The following is a 14,935-nucleotide window of genomic DNA, read 5'->3' as shown; positions in this document are numbered from 1 at the left end:
TCTTATATGGCTGAAGCAGGAAAAAGTGGGGGAACTGCTACACACTTTTAAACAACCATATTTTGTGAGAACTCATTCACTATCATGTGAACAGCAAGTGAGAAATCTGCCCCCATGATCCACTCACCTCTTGCCATACTTCACCTCCAACAATGGGGATCACAATTCAACCTGAGACTTGGGTGCGGATACAGATTCAAACCATGTCACTCTCCCAAGCAAAAATAACAAAACTGGCGGAATCACAATACCTTACTTGAAATTATACTACAGAGCTACAGTAACCAAAACAGCATGGTATTGGCATAAAAACAGACACATAGATCAATGAAACAGAATCAATAACTCAGAAGCAAATCCACACAGCTACTGTGAACTCATTTTTAACAAAGGTGCCAAGAACATGCACTGGGGAAAAGACAGTTTCTTCAATGAATGGTGCTGGGAAAACCGGATAACCATATGCAGAAGAATGAAACTAGACCCCTATCTCTCACCACATACAAAAATCAATCCAAAATGGATTAAAGACTTAAATCTAAGACCTCAACTATGAAGCTACTACAAGAAAACACTGGGGAAAATCTCCATGACATTGGTCTGGGCAAAGATTTCTTGAGCAATACTCCACAAGCATATGCAACCAAAGCAAAAATGAGCAAGTGGTATCACATCAAGTTAAAAAGCTTCTGCACAGTGGCCAGGCACGGTGGCTCACACCTGTAATCCCAGCACTTTTGGAGGCTGAGGCAGGTGGATCACGAGGTCAGGAGATCGAGACAATCCTGGCTAATACGGTGTAACTCCGTTTCTACTAAAAAAAAAAAAAAACACACACACACACACACACAAAATTAGCTGGGCATGGTGGTGGGCACCTGTAGTCCCAACTATTCTGGAGGCTGAGGCAGGAGAATGGTGTGAAACTGGGAGGCGGAGCTTGCAGTGAGCTGAGATCATGCCATTGCACTCCAGCCTGGGTGACACAGTGAGACTTCGTCTCAAAAAAAAAAAAAAAAAAAAAAAAAAAAGAAAGAAAGAAAAGAAAAAAAGGCTTCTGCATGGCAAAGGAAACAATGAACAAAGTAAAGAGATAACCTACAGAATGGGAGAGAATATTTGCAAACTACCACTCTGACAAAGGATTAATAACCAGAATACATAAGGAACTCAAACAACTCTATAGGAAAAAACTCCAATAATCCAATCAAAAAATGGCCAAAAGATTTGAATAGGCATTACTTAGAAGATACATGAATAGCAAACAGGAATATGAAAAGGTGCTCAGCATTATTGATCACTAGAGAAATGCAAATCAAAACTACAATGAGATATTATCTCATCCCAGTTAAAATGTCTTGTAGCCAAAAGACAGGCAGTAACAAATGCTCGTGAGGATGTGGAGAAAAGGGAAACCTCATACAATGTTGGTGAGAATGTAAATTAATACAACCACTATGGAGAACACTTTGGAGGTTCCTCAAAAAACTAAATAGAGCTATCATAACATACCGTAACAAAAATAGAACAATCCCACTGCTAGGTATATACTCAAAAGAAAGGAAATCAGTATATTGAAGAGATCTCTGCACTCTCATGTTTGTTGCAGCACAGTTCACAATAGTTAAGATTTAGAAGCAGCCTAAGTGTCTATCAACAGATGAATGGGTAAAGAAAATGTAAAGGGAAGTGAAAGATCTATACAGGGATAACTACAAACCACTGCTCAAAGAAATTAGAGATGGAACTGACAGATGGAAAAGGAAGGATAGGAAGAAGCAATATTGTTAAAATGGCCATACTTCCCAAAGCAATTTATAGATTCAATGCTATTCCCATTAAACTACCACTGACATTCTTCACAGAACTAGAAATAACTATTTTAAAATTCATATAAAACCAAAAATGAGGCTGAATAGCCAAGGCAATCCTAAGCAAAAAGAATAAAGCTGGACACATCATGCTACCTGACTTAAAACTATACTACAGGGCTACAGTAACCAAAACAGTATGATGCTAGTACAAGAACAGACACATAGACCAAGGGAACAGAGTAGAGAACAAAGAAATAAGGCTGCACACCTACAACCATCAGATCTTTGACAAAACTGACAAAACAAGCAATGAGGAAAGGACTCCCTATTCAATAAATGGTGCTGGGGTAACTGGATAGTCATATGCAGAAAATTGAAACTGGGCCCCTTCCTTATACTATATACAAAAATCAACTCAAGATAGATTAAAGATTTAAATGTAAAACCCAAAATTATAAAAACTCTCAAAGACAACCTAGGCAATACCATCCAGGACGTAGGCATGGGAAAAGATTTCATGATGAGGACACCAAAAACAATTGCAACAACAAAAGCAAAAATGGGCAAATGGGATCTAATTAAACTTAAGAGCTCTGCATAGCAAAAGAAACTGTCAACAGAGTAAACAGTCAACCTACAGAATGAGAGAAAATTTTTGCAAACTATGCATCTGACAAAGGTCTAATATCCAGCATCTATTAGGAACTTAAATTTACAAGGAAAAAAACCCTCATTAACAAGTGGGCAAAGGACATAAACAGACACTTCTCAAAAGAAGACATACATGTGGCCAAAAAGCTATGAAGAAAAACTCAACATCAATGAACATTAGAAAAATGCAATTCAAAACTATAATGAGATACTATCACACACCAGTCAGAATGGCTATTATTAAAAAGTCAAAAAAAATGGATGCTGGCAAGGTTGTGGAAAAAAAGGAATGCTTATACACTGTTAGTGGGAGTATAAATTAGTTCACTCATTGTGGAAGATAGTTTGGTGATTCCTCAAAAACATAAAGTTAGAAATACCACTTGACCCAGCAATTCTATTACTGGGTACATACCCAAAGAAATATAAATTGTTGACTGGGAGTGGTGGCTCACTCCTGTAATTCCAGCAGTTTTGGAGACCGAGGTGGGAGTATCAAATGAGGTTGGGAGTTCAAGACCAGCCTGACCAACATGGAGAAATCCCATCTCTACTAAAAATACAAAATTAGCCGGGCATGGTGGCACATGCCTGTAATCTCAGATATTGGGAGGCTGAGGCAGGAGAATCACTTGAACCTGGGAGGCAGAGGTTGCTGTGAGCCGAGATCACACCATTGCACTCCAACCTGGGCAACAGAATGAGACTCTGTCTCAAAAAAAAATTATAAATTGTTCTATTATAAAGATACATGAATGAGTATATGATCATTGCAGCACCATCCACAATAGCTAAGACATGGAATCAACCCAAATGCCCTTCAATGATAGACTGAATAAAGAAAATGTGGTACATGTATACAATGGAATACTATGCAGCCATAAAAAGGGATGAACTCATGTCCTTTGCAGGAACATGGATGGAGCTGGAGACCATTATCTTTAGCAAACTAACACAGGAACAGACAACCAAATACTGCATATTCTCACTTCTAAATGGAAGCTAAATAAAGACAACACATGGACCCAATAGAGGGGAACGATACACACTGGGGCCTATCAGAAGGTGGAGGGTGGGGGAAGGGAAAGGATCAGGAAAAATAACTAATGGATACTAGACTTAATTCCTGAGTGATGAAATAATCTGTACAACAAATCCTTATGACACACATTTACCTATATAACAAACCTGCACATGCTGCACATGTACCCCTGAACTTAAAATAAAAGTTAAAAAGAAAATGTAGTACATATTCATAATAGAGTACTATTCCACCATAAAAAAAGAATGAGATCTTGTCATTTGCAACAGCATGAATGGACTGGAGATTATTATGTTAAGTGAAATAAGCCAGGCACAAAAAGAGAAACATTTCATGTTCTTGCTTACTTGTGGGATCTAAAAATGAAAACAGTTGAACTCACAGACATACAGAGAAGAAGGTTGCTTACCAGAGGCTCCGAAGGTAGTTGGGACTTGGGGGTGGGTGGAGGAGATGAGTATGGTTAATGGGTCCAAAGAAATAGTTAGATTCAATGAATAAGATCTACTCTTTGATAGCACAACAGGACAACTATAGTTAATAGTAACTGTACATTTAAAAATAATGAAAAGAGTGTAATTGGATTGATTATAATACAAAGGATAAATGTTTGAGGGGATGGATACCCCATTCTCCCTGATATGCTTATTACACATTGCATACCAGTATCAAAACATCTCATGTACCCTATAAATATATACACCTAGTGTGTACCCACAAAAATTTAAAAATTAAGAATTTAAAAATATTAAAAATAAAAAGATAAATTTGCATATACGCACCTTAAGAAGGTTTTTAAAAATTTTTTTACACTGACTGGACTCAGTGGCTCATGCCTGTAATCCCAGCACTTTGGAAGGCCGAGGTGGGCAGATCATGAGGTCAGGCATTCAGACCAGCCTGACCAACATGGTGAAACCCCGTCTCTACTAGAAATATAAAAATTAGCTGGGCGTTGTGGCACACGCCTGTAATCCCAGCTACTCAGGAGGCTGAGGCAGGAGAATCGCTTGAACACAGGAGGCGGAGCTTGCAGTGAGCCGAGATTGTGCACTTGCACTCCAGTCTGGGCAACAAGAGCAAAACTCCATCTCAAAAAGAAAAAAGAACTTTACACAATTTCCATCTTACAGAGAAGTTGCAAGATTATTACTAAGAATCCCTGAGTGCTCTCCATCTGGAATTACCCAAACATTAACATTTTACTGCATTGCTTGCTTTTTTTTTTTTCTTTCTCAACACATTTTCTGAGTTCTTTGAGAATAAGTTGCAGGCATGATACCCTTTAGTACTTAAATATTTTAGTATATTCTTTTATATAACCATGCAACAATAATCAAATTAAAACATTAACATTGATCTAATTCTACTATCTGATGTACAGACCTTATTCAGATCTAGCCAATTATTCCAATAATGTCCTTTATAACAAATGAAAGTCTTGGATCAGGTGCTGCATTCAGCCGTCACGGCCTTTTAGTCTCCATTATTCTCAAAGAGTTCCTCAGTCTTACCGTGTTTCATGATATGGACATTTTTGAAGAGTACAGATGAGTCATTTACTAGAATGTCCCTCAATCTGGGGTTGTCAGACCATTATAGATTGAGGTTATACAACCTTTGTCAGGAATATCATTCAAGTATTGTTGTGTTCTGCTCAGTGCAGCATGCTAGGAGGCACATGATGTTGATTCGTCCCTTTGCTGGTGATGCTGACTTCGGCCAATTGTCTAAGGTGGTGTGGTAGAGGTTCACTTCTGTATATTTCTTCTTAACATTTTAATTTGCTTTGTTGGGTCTTACAACGACAACAAAAAACAAATTCATATTTGCTAGGAGCTAAAGGTAAAAAATTAAAAAGCATTCCAGTTTTTTACGTTTGAGAAGTATTGTACAAACTAGAAAAGCATTTAAATGAAAGCAAAAAAAAGTTATTTTTAGCAATGATTTTTCTTTTAACATTTCCTAGGAAAAAATGATTTAAGGTGAAAAAGTAAGTCTCTCTGCTTTTTCATCTGAATTTTGTCAGATAAAATAACCAAGTGAAAAGAGTATCAATCCAAAGCTACATGACCTATATTTCCTCATAAAGAATAGTCTATTTTTCTCAGTCTTGTGATCTCAAATCATTCATTTACACCTTGAAAAAATTACTTATAGTCTCTGAGTTTTAATTTCTCCTTCTATGAGAGAGACAGAGAGAAAGAGAGGGAAAAAAAGAGAAAGAGAGAGAGAGGAGAGAGAGGACACTCAGCTTGCAGAATAGTTAAGAAGAATAGATATAAAATACAATGCACTTAGCATAATGCTTAGCGAGGTGAAAAGAAGGCAAATTATTGTGAAAGTGCACCCATCAGTACTTCGTGTGAGTCTCCATGAGGCAGATAGGATAAATATTTATTATTATCTGCATTTTAGGTGTGGCAATCGTCTCCAAGATCACATAAATCAAACCAGGTATGAGGGTGGTACCTGCTTTGGGGTTACCTTTTTATTGTTTTTTCTTCTACATTATGGCTATAACCTTGTGCTTTCTGCCTGAAGAATTCACTTCATATTTAAATGTATACACAGTTTTGTTTACATTTCTCATAGGTTCAACTGAGGTCAAAAAGTGACCATACAAAAGGTAATAACAGCCTCTATTTAATATCAGTTAAATCATCTGTTCTTCCATCTTGTGGGCTGAAAAATAAGTTCGCAATAGCATGAAAAGTGATCTGAGTTTAACTGCAAAACAAAGTCATATATCAGTGCTGTAGGCACCAGCAATAAACATTTCTTTAATTTGAATTCAAGGGCATTCTCACCATCAGACTAGTAGAATCAAAACAACACTGCTTTTCTACCGAGTAACCTTCACTCTGACCAGTGACCATAAAAGCATGTATGATTCATTTCACTGAAAATATATCACCTTGAAAACCTCCCTGGAAAGGCCAGCCAGTTCATTTCTGTGATATTTAGTTTTCTAATTGCACCTTCACTTTTACCAAACTGTTTCTCAGATCTAGATCTTTGCCTTTTGAATACACTTGCCAAAGTATGAAGAAAAACTTATTTTCCTTGGTTGTTTATTCTTTGATTAGGTATTACATAATCCAGAAACCACAGAAAAACAGAACACTGTTAAAGTTAAACAACTTAAGTTGCCTAATAACTTGCAAAAAGCCAAATTAATGGGAAAGAATGCCAATAGGAAGCTCTCAAGGCAGCTTCTATTCCTGGAACTTTCCCAGTCTCAGGAAACCCAGGTGTAGGATAGTAAAACCACTCAGACATAATCACCCTGCCTCTATTCCTCAGATGAGTTCTCTCTCTCTCTCTCTTTCTCTTTCTCTCTCTCCCCAACCCTCCCACTCCACCCTTTTACTCTGTCCTGACTCATTTCCTCACACTTTTTGTGGAAACAAGCTAACATTAATTTCAAAAGTGAAAGCTGGATGACTATGAATCTTAAAACAACTTTTGAGAAAAAAAAAACCTCTTTGTCCTTCTTCTTACATATAAATGCAGGTAATGTTACGGGGTCTTTGTTTGCTTTACTTCTTTAGCAAGACAGGACCATTGTTATTAGGATTCTGCATTAAGCCGTACTGACTTGATGTTCATCATTAAGGCCAGCTGTGGCTCAATTTATTTTATTTTACTTTTTATTATTTTTTGAGACAGAGTTTTGCTCTTGTCACCCAGGCTGTAGTGCAGTAGTGCGATCTCGGCTCATTGCAACCTCCGCCTTCCGGGTTCAAGAGATTCAGCCTCCCAAGTAGCTGGGATTACAGATGCTCACCACCACGCCCGGCTGATTTTTGTATTTTAATAGACATGAGGTTTCACCGTGTTGGCCAGACTGGTCTGGAACTGCTGACCTCAGGTGATCCACCGGCTTTGGCCTTCCAAAGTGCTGAGATTACAGGCGTGAGCCACTGCGCCCAGCCTCAATTTTACAATGGGTAAAGTTTAGCTTCATTTCCTCCTTCTCAAAAATGTTTTCCATTTGCCCCGATGACTCTGAGTTTCAGGTTATGCTGATCTTTTCAGTCAATGGTAAAAACACTTTGGCAAACTCACTCATTCATACCAGGTATTGGAGACTTTATACATAAGTGTTCCCAGAGCACTGCCACTTTCAGAGACTATACTGAAATACAATCATGTGCCGCTTAACAATGATGGGGATGTGTTCTGAGAAATGTGTCGTCAGGTGATGCTGTCATTGTACAAATATTGGATTGTGCTTTCACAAACCTAGATGTTATAGCCTTCCACATCCAGGCTAGGTGGTATAGCTTATTGCTGCTAGGTTACAAACCTGTACAGCACGTTACTGTACTAAATACTGTAGGCAATTGTAACACAATGGTATGTATACAGTAAAAATACGATATAAAAGATAAAAATGGTATGCTTGTATAGGGCACCGGCCATTAATGGAGCTTGCAGAACTAGAAGTGGCTGTGGGAGAGTGAATGATTGATTGAGTGAATGTGAAGGCCTTAGGACATTGCTCTACACTACTGTAGACATTATAAACACTGTACACTTAGGCTACACTAAATCTACTAAACTTTTTTTTCCTTTTTTTTTTTTTGAGACAAAGTCTTGCTCTGTTGCCCAGGCTGGAGTGCAGTGGCATGATCTCGGCTCACTGCAACCTCCACCTCCTGGGCTCAAGCAATTGTCCTGCCTCAGCCTCCTGAGTAACTGGGATTACAGGTGCGTGCTACCACGCCTGGCTAATTTTTTATGTTTTTGGTAGGGACGGGGTTTCATCATGTTGGCCAGGCTGGTCTCAATCTCCTGACCTCGTGATCTGCCTGCCTCAGCCTCGCACAGTGCTGGGATTACAGGCCTGAGCCACTGTACCCGGCCACATTTTTTCTTTCTTCAATAATAAATTAACCTTAGTGTACTGTAACATTTTTACTTGAAAAACATTTTAATTTTTTTTAACTTTGTGATTCCTTTGTAATAACACTTAGTCTGAAACACATTGTCTAACTGTACAAACATATTTTCTTTCTTTATATTCTTAGTCTATAAGTTTTTCTCTATTTTTAACAATTTTTAGTTTTAGTTTTTAAACTTTTTGTTAAAAACGAAGACACAAACACAATTAGCCCAGGTCTACACAGGGTCAGAATCAGCAATAACACTGTCTTCCATCTCTACATCTTACCTCGCAGGGAGATGGGGGCAGTAAGGTGCATGGAGCTGTCATCTCCTATGATAACAACACCTGGAATACCTCCTGAAGGACATGCCAGAGGGTGTTTTACAGTTATCTTTTTAAAAAATACATAAGTAGAAAGAGTACATTCTAAAATAAAAATAAAAGGTATAATATAATAAATACAGTAACAAAGTAACTTATTACTATCAAGCATTGTATGCTGTACATAATTGTATGTGCTATACTTTTATATGACTAACAGTGCAATAGATTTGTTTACACCACCATCACTAAGGGCATGCAAGTAATGTGTTGTGCTACAACATACGACGGCTATGATGCCACTAGGCAATAGAAAAATTTTCAGTTCCATTATAATCTTATGGGACCACCTTCCTAGATGCAGTCTGTCATTGATGGAAACATTGTTACACAGCACATGACTATAGGCAAGTAGTCATAGATTTATAATGTGGGAGGATGTACTAGACATATATTGAAAAAAGCTCTGGAAGGATACCAATACATTAGCAGAGGTTGCTTCTGGGCTTTAGGGTATGCATGGTTTTATATTTTCTCTTTTGCACTTTTCTGTGTCGTATCTAAAATTTCAACAACATAATACATTTACTGTTAGGAAAAATAACTTATTAATTAAAAACAGGATATAGGAAAGAGGGAAATGTTGCCGCTAGCCACGAGGTTAATAACTTATTTTAAAACATGTTAGGAACTATTTATTCATTTGTTTGATTATTCATTCAAGAAATATTTTTGGTTGCCTAATATGTGCTAGGAATTTGGCCATGCTCTGAGGCTAACAGATGAACAAAGCAGTGATTTGTTTGCTCTTCTTTGCATTGGTCGCTATAGGAGGAGGCCAGTAGATGCTATGGCATGAAAATGATTATTGCTGGGCATGGTGGCTCACGCCTGTAATGCCAGCACTTTGGGAGGCCGAGGCGGGTGGAACACCTGTGGTCAGGAGTTCAAGAGCAGCCTGGCCAACATGGTGAAACCCCCATCTCTATTAAAAATACAAAAATCAGTTAGGCGTGATGGGGCACCGCTATAATCCCAGCTACTCGGGAGGCCAAAGGAAGAGTATCACTGCAACCTAGGAGGCAGAAGTTGCAGTGAGACAAGATCACACCACTGCACTCCAGCCTGGGTGACAGAATGAGACTCCATCTCAAAAACAAACAAACAAACAAACAAAAACAAAAAGAAAATAATATCTTTTTATTTTTTGAGACCTAGTTTTGCTCTTGTTGCCCAGGCTGGAATATAGTGGCACAATCTCCACTTACTGCAACCTCTGCCTCCTGGGTTCAAGCAATTCTCCTGCCTCAGCCTTCCGGAGTAGCTGGGATTACAGGCATGCACCACCAGGCCCGGCTAATTTTGTATTTTTAGTAGAGACGGGTGTTTCTCCATGTTGGTCAGGCTGGTCTTGAACTCCTGACTTCAGATCATCCGCTCACCTCGGCCTCCCAAAGTGCTGGGATTACAGGTGTGAGCCACGATGCCCTGCCAGAAAAAAATAATTGTTTATGCTTACTATATAGCAGGCACTTGTATTATTGCTTTCTATCCTCCAACAACCATATGAGATCTGCTTTCTGGTTATTCCCATTAAACAGATGAAGGACGTGAGGATTTCCACTCACATAGCAGGAAATTAGTGAGACTAGACTTCAGAGCATGTGCTCAGAACATTCCATTTGCCCTTAGAGTTAGCACGAGGCAAGCAGAAATCCTAAAGACTAGGCAAACTTATTTCTGAGATAAATAGCATTGCAACAAATCAATACTGCCCCACCAGGCAGCATATAATGGTATATGCTTGTGTATATTAAAGGACAGGGAATGAGAGTAATTTATAAGATTAAAAAACTTGAGACTTCACAGGCATTCCTTGGGTGGTATCCAGACAGTGGATTGGACCTGGCCACTTTACTTGAGCAGTTTTACCCCTGGTAGTTTATTTTCATGCAATTCAACTGACAACCCAAGGCACTGACATTTACAGTTATGCATTGTAGACACTGGTAACTGTCATTACTTCAGGACAAAATGTGGCAAGGTCTGGCCGGGTATGGTGGCGCACGCCTATAATCCCAGCACTTTGGGAGGCCGAGGTGGGCAGATCACGAGGCCAGGAGATTGAGACCATTCTGGTTAACACGGTGAAACCCCGTCTCCACTAAAAATACAAAAAAGTAGCCGGGTGTGGTGGCAGGCGCCTATAGTCCCAACTACTCGAGAGACTGAGGCAGGAGAATGGCGTGAATCTGGGAGGTGGAGGCTGCAGTGAGCCAAGATCGGGCCACTGCACTCCGCCTGGGTGACAGAACGAGACTCGGTCTCAAAAAAAAAAAAAAAAAAAAAAAAAAAAAAAAAATGTGAAAAATGTGGCAAGATCTGCTAACAAGACACTCATATACACAGTTCTCTACTTGTTGAGCTGGTCCTTCTAGATTTTGCCTTGAAGTTAATGTGACCACTTGTAGGGAGCTAGAAAAAAAATGACAAGACTCTTCTGTTATGGCCCCTAGGCAACCACTGTGGCAAGGAACAACTTGTCCATTAGGCACAGTACCTATGGTGCAGAGTATTTTTAGGGACCCATCAAAAGGTTTTAATTTATTTATTTATTTATTTATTTATTTATTTTTTTATTTAATTTATTTATTTTTTTTGAGACGGAGTCTCACTCTGTTGCTAGGCTGGAGTGCAGTGGCACAATCTCGGCTCACTGCAACTTCTGCCTCCCGAGTTCAAGCCATTCTCCTGCCTCAGCCTCCCAAGTAGCTGGGATTACAGGTGCGTGCCACCACACCCAGCTAAGTTTTGTATTTTTAGTAGAGACAGGGTTTCACCACTGTTAGCCAGGATGGTCTCGATCTCTTGACCTCGTGATCCACCCGCCTCAGCCTTCCAAAATGCTGGGGGGTTTAATTTATTTTAAAATAAAAACTCCTAACCTTTTAAGTTAAATAAAATGTTTTAATATATAAACATTCATTTTTATGCCAACATAGTCATAAAATATTACCTTTTTCTCTTTTTTTTTTTTTTTTTTTTTTTTTGAGACGGAGTCTGGCTCTGTTGCCCGGGCTGGAGTGCAGTGGCCGGATCTCAGCTCACTGCAAGCTCCGCCCCCCGGGTTCCCGCCATTCTCCTGACTCAGCCTCCCGAGTAGCTGGGACTACAGGCGCCGCCACCACGCCCGGCTAGTTTTTTGTATTTTTTTTAGTAGAGACGGGGTTTCACCGTGTTCGCCAGGATGGTCTTGATCTCCTAACCTCGTGATCCGCCCGTCTCGGCCTCCCAAAGTGCTGGGATTACAGGCTTGAGCCACCGCGCCCGGCCTCTTTTTTTTTTTAATAGAGGAAGGGGCCTACAAAGCAAAGGTGTCCAGGCCCATCAGAGTCAGAGCAGAGCCCTGGCTGTGGCCCCAGGGAAAGGCAGTTTTTAGTTTGTTTGCGTTCCACCTGCTGGCAGTTTTTAAAGTCTGACTACAATATTTAGAAGACAGAATTCTGCAGAGAGATGGCCTCTTTGGGTTTCCCCACAGCAAAACTAAAACACTTCATGAAAAACACCCTCATAAATTGATCCTCACTTCAAATCACAGGATAGTTGCATAACTTGTGTCCCCAGTGTAGACAGCTGCTTCCGGCTTAGGGAAGCAGCATGACTGTCCGAGAACTCGGAGTAGTTTGGGTGATGCGTGGGATGCACATATTCTCTTATTGTAAAAAGAGAAGCAAACCTATAATGCTGATAATTTGACAGAGTGGGTAGAAAGGGGCAGGCAGGATCTGAGAATCGTTCTGTCAGGGACCAGCAGGTCATCAAAGAAATTGTATGTTAGCATCGATTAGAATAATTGATGCTAACAGTATCTCTGGATGGACTATTCTACTTCATGACTCTCACGAAAATGGGGTAGATGGTGGGGTGTGGTGACTCACGCCTGTAATCCCAGCATTTTGGGAGGCTGAGGCAGATGGATCACCCAAGGTCAGGAGTTCGAGACTAGACTGGCGAAAATAGTGAAACCCAGTCTCTACTAAAAATACAAAAAATTAGCTGGGTGTGGTGGCGTGTGCCTGTAGTCCCAGCTACTTGGGAGGCTGAGGCAGGAGAATTGCTTGAACCCAGGAGACAGAGGTTACAGTGAGCCGAGATCATGCCACTGCACTTCAACCTAGGTGACAGAGAGAGATTCCGTCTCAAAAAAAAAAAAAAAAATGAAGTGGATGTCAAAGTCATCTGGGGAGCATTTACAAGGTGAAGGCATCCACAAGAGTCCTCTACTCTCCAACCCTCGCCCCATCCAGGAAAGTTTCCATACCTTCCTCTTAAAAATCACTGCCATAGTAAGCTCCCATTACTGATGAAAACATACATTTCTCAACGTGATGAATTGGGGGAAAGATTGATAACTGCTGATGTGGAAGACAAAGGAATATTGAGAGATGGGGAGCCAACACCTCCCTTTTATTTGCCATGTCCAGGTGCTGTAGTGCTTTACATATTTTAACTAATTTAGTCTTCACAGTAATCCTGCAAAGGGGTTATTGTTACTAACTCCATTTTCTAGATAGAGAAACTGAGGCATAGAGAGGTTAGGTAACTTGATTGAGGCCATATAGACAATAAGTGGCAGTGCTGGGAGTCAAGCCCAGAGCCTGGCTCTGGAGTTCATGCTATGACTAGTTACTGAGTGGAGGACTCAATCATCAAAACGACACCCACATATTTCACAATGCCTGTGCACATGAACTAGTCAGTAAATCTGTATATTTTACCAATAACGTCATTTATGTTTTTCCCAATGCTTTGTTTTATAAAACCCTAGGGAAGCATCCTTTCATTATCATTGAATAAGAATTCTGGAATCCTGGGTACACCAAGCCATTTATCTGGAGGTATCTGGTGAAGGACTATTTTGTTTAAAAAAAAAAAAAAAAAAAAAAACTCACTAGCCAAAATATGAAGTAACAAAATTTGTACTTTGAGATGCCACATGTATTAAAACAAGTCTGGATTTATTTATATCTTTAATCATTTTCTCTCGTGTTTCAACATGTTTTTAGTCTCTCTAGTAGGTTGTGAAATTGAGTTCAAATAGATTTCTCAACAGTTGGTTCTGAACATAGGTACTCAGGGGAATATCACAAACTTTCTCTAATTCACCACTCACGTCCAGCATGAAGAGGTATTAGAAAGCTACTGCTTTCTTCTGGTTATTTTCTGGTTTCCTATTTCTCAACTATGAACTTGAGTAGGTCTGTATTGAGACCAATTTCTTCCTTGCTCAGCCATCACTGCCTGCCCTAGGTGCTGCTCCCAAGTTGGCCTTAACCGCTCAACCTTTGTGTACTTTCTCCTTGCCCTTCCCCTAACCCTAATGATGATTTTCCCTCTCAGGGAAGATGCCTGTCCTTTTTGAATGTTTCCTCTGTGAAAGGCATTTCAGCCTTCTGGGAAGCACAAGGAATGCTCTTTGCTAAAGGCATACCTCCCAGTCAACTGTTTAAACTTTATTTAAGGGTGGACAATAAATTGCTTTACGTCCATGATTATCTGCCCAATTGCAAATGAAAATGGACCCATGACAAGAGTTGTAGAAGGTCGTGAGAGGAAGCAAAGTCTTTTCTTCTCCAGAGCTATAGTGGTGCAGGAATACTCTGCCAATTCTCCAATTCTCTCTCTTTTTAAACTTTTTTTTTGAGAAGAAGTTTCACTCTTGTTGCCCAGGCTGGAGTGCAATGATGCAATCTCAGCTTATTGCAACCTGTGCCACCTGGGTTCAAGAGATTCTCCTGTCTCAACCTCCCGAGTAGCTGGGATTACAGGTGCATGCCACCATACCCAACTAATTTTTGTATGTTTAGTAGAGACAGAGCTTCATCATATTGGTCAGGCTGCTCTCAAACTCCTGACCTTAGGTGATCTGCCCACCTCGGACTTCCAAAGTGCTGGGATTACAGGCATGAGCTACCACGCCTGGCCCAATTCTCCTTACTGAGGTTTGTGTATGTAGTATTTGGTCTATTTTTATGATTGCAAAAATAATACAAAATTGCCATAGCTGTTCGGAAAACAAAGAAAGTCACAAAGATGAATATAAAGTAATCTACAGTACCACAGCCAGAGATAATGCATGTTAATCATGTCAATATGTAGATATTAACTGGTATCCACCAAGTCACTAAAAGGACATGTTCTATTCACTGTTTT

The 14,935-nt window shown here is 39.8% G+C and overlaps 1 long non-coding RNA gene across 1 annotated transcript in view; it reads left to right on the top strand.

Annotated features, from left to right (window-relative positions):
* LOC126948366 (uncharacterized) overlaps positions 1–8,859 on the top strand; it is a 38,329-nt gene extending 29,470 nt beyond the window's left edge. Inside the window, exon 4 of the long non-coding RNA XR_007723418.1 lies at positions 8,694–8,859. This is a non-coding gene — a long non-coding RNA (uncharacterized LOC126948366). The remainder of the gene's footprint in view (positions 1–8,693) is intronic.
* Positions 8,860–14,935: the final 6,076 nt, after the last annotated feature.

This window comes from Macaca thibetana, chromosome 2 (assembly GCF_024542745.1).
Source record: "Macaca thibetana thibetana isolate TM-01 chromosome 2, ASM2454274v1, whole genome shotgun sequence".
Taxonomy (NCBI): Eukaryota; Metazoa; Chordata; class Mammalia; order Primates; family Cercopithecidae; genus Macaca; species Macaca thibetana.
Note: the sequence above shows the minus strand (reverse complement) of the source record. Positions and strands in the feature narration are given on the sequence as shown.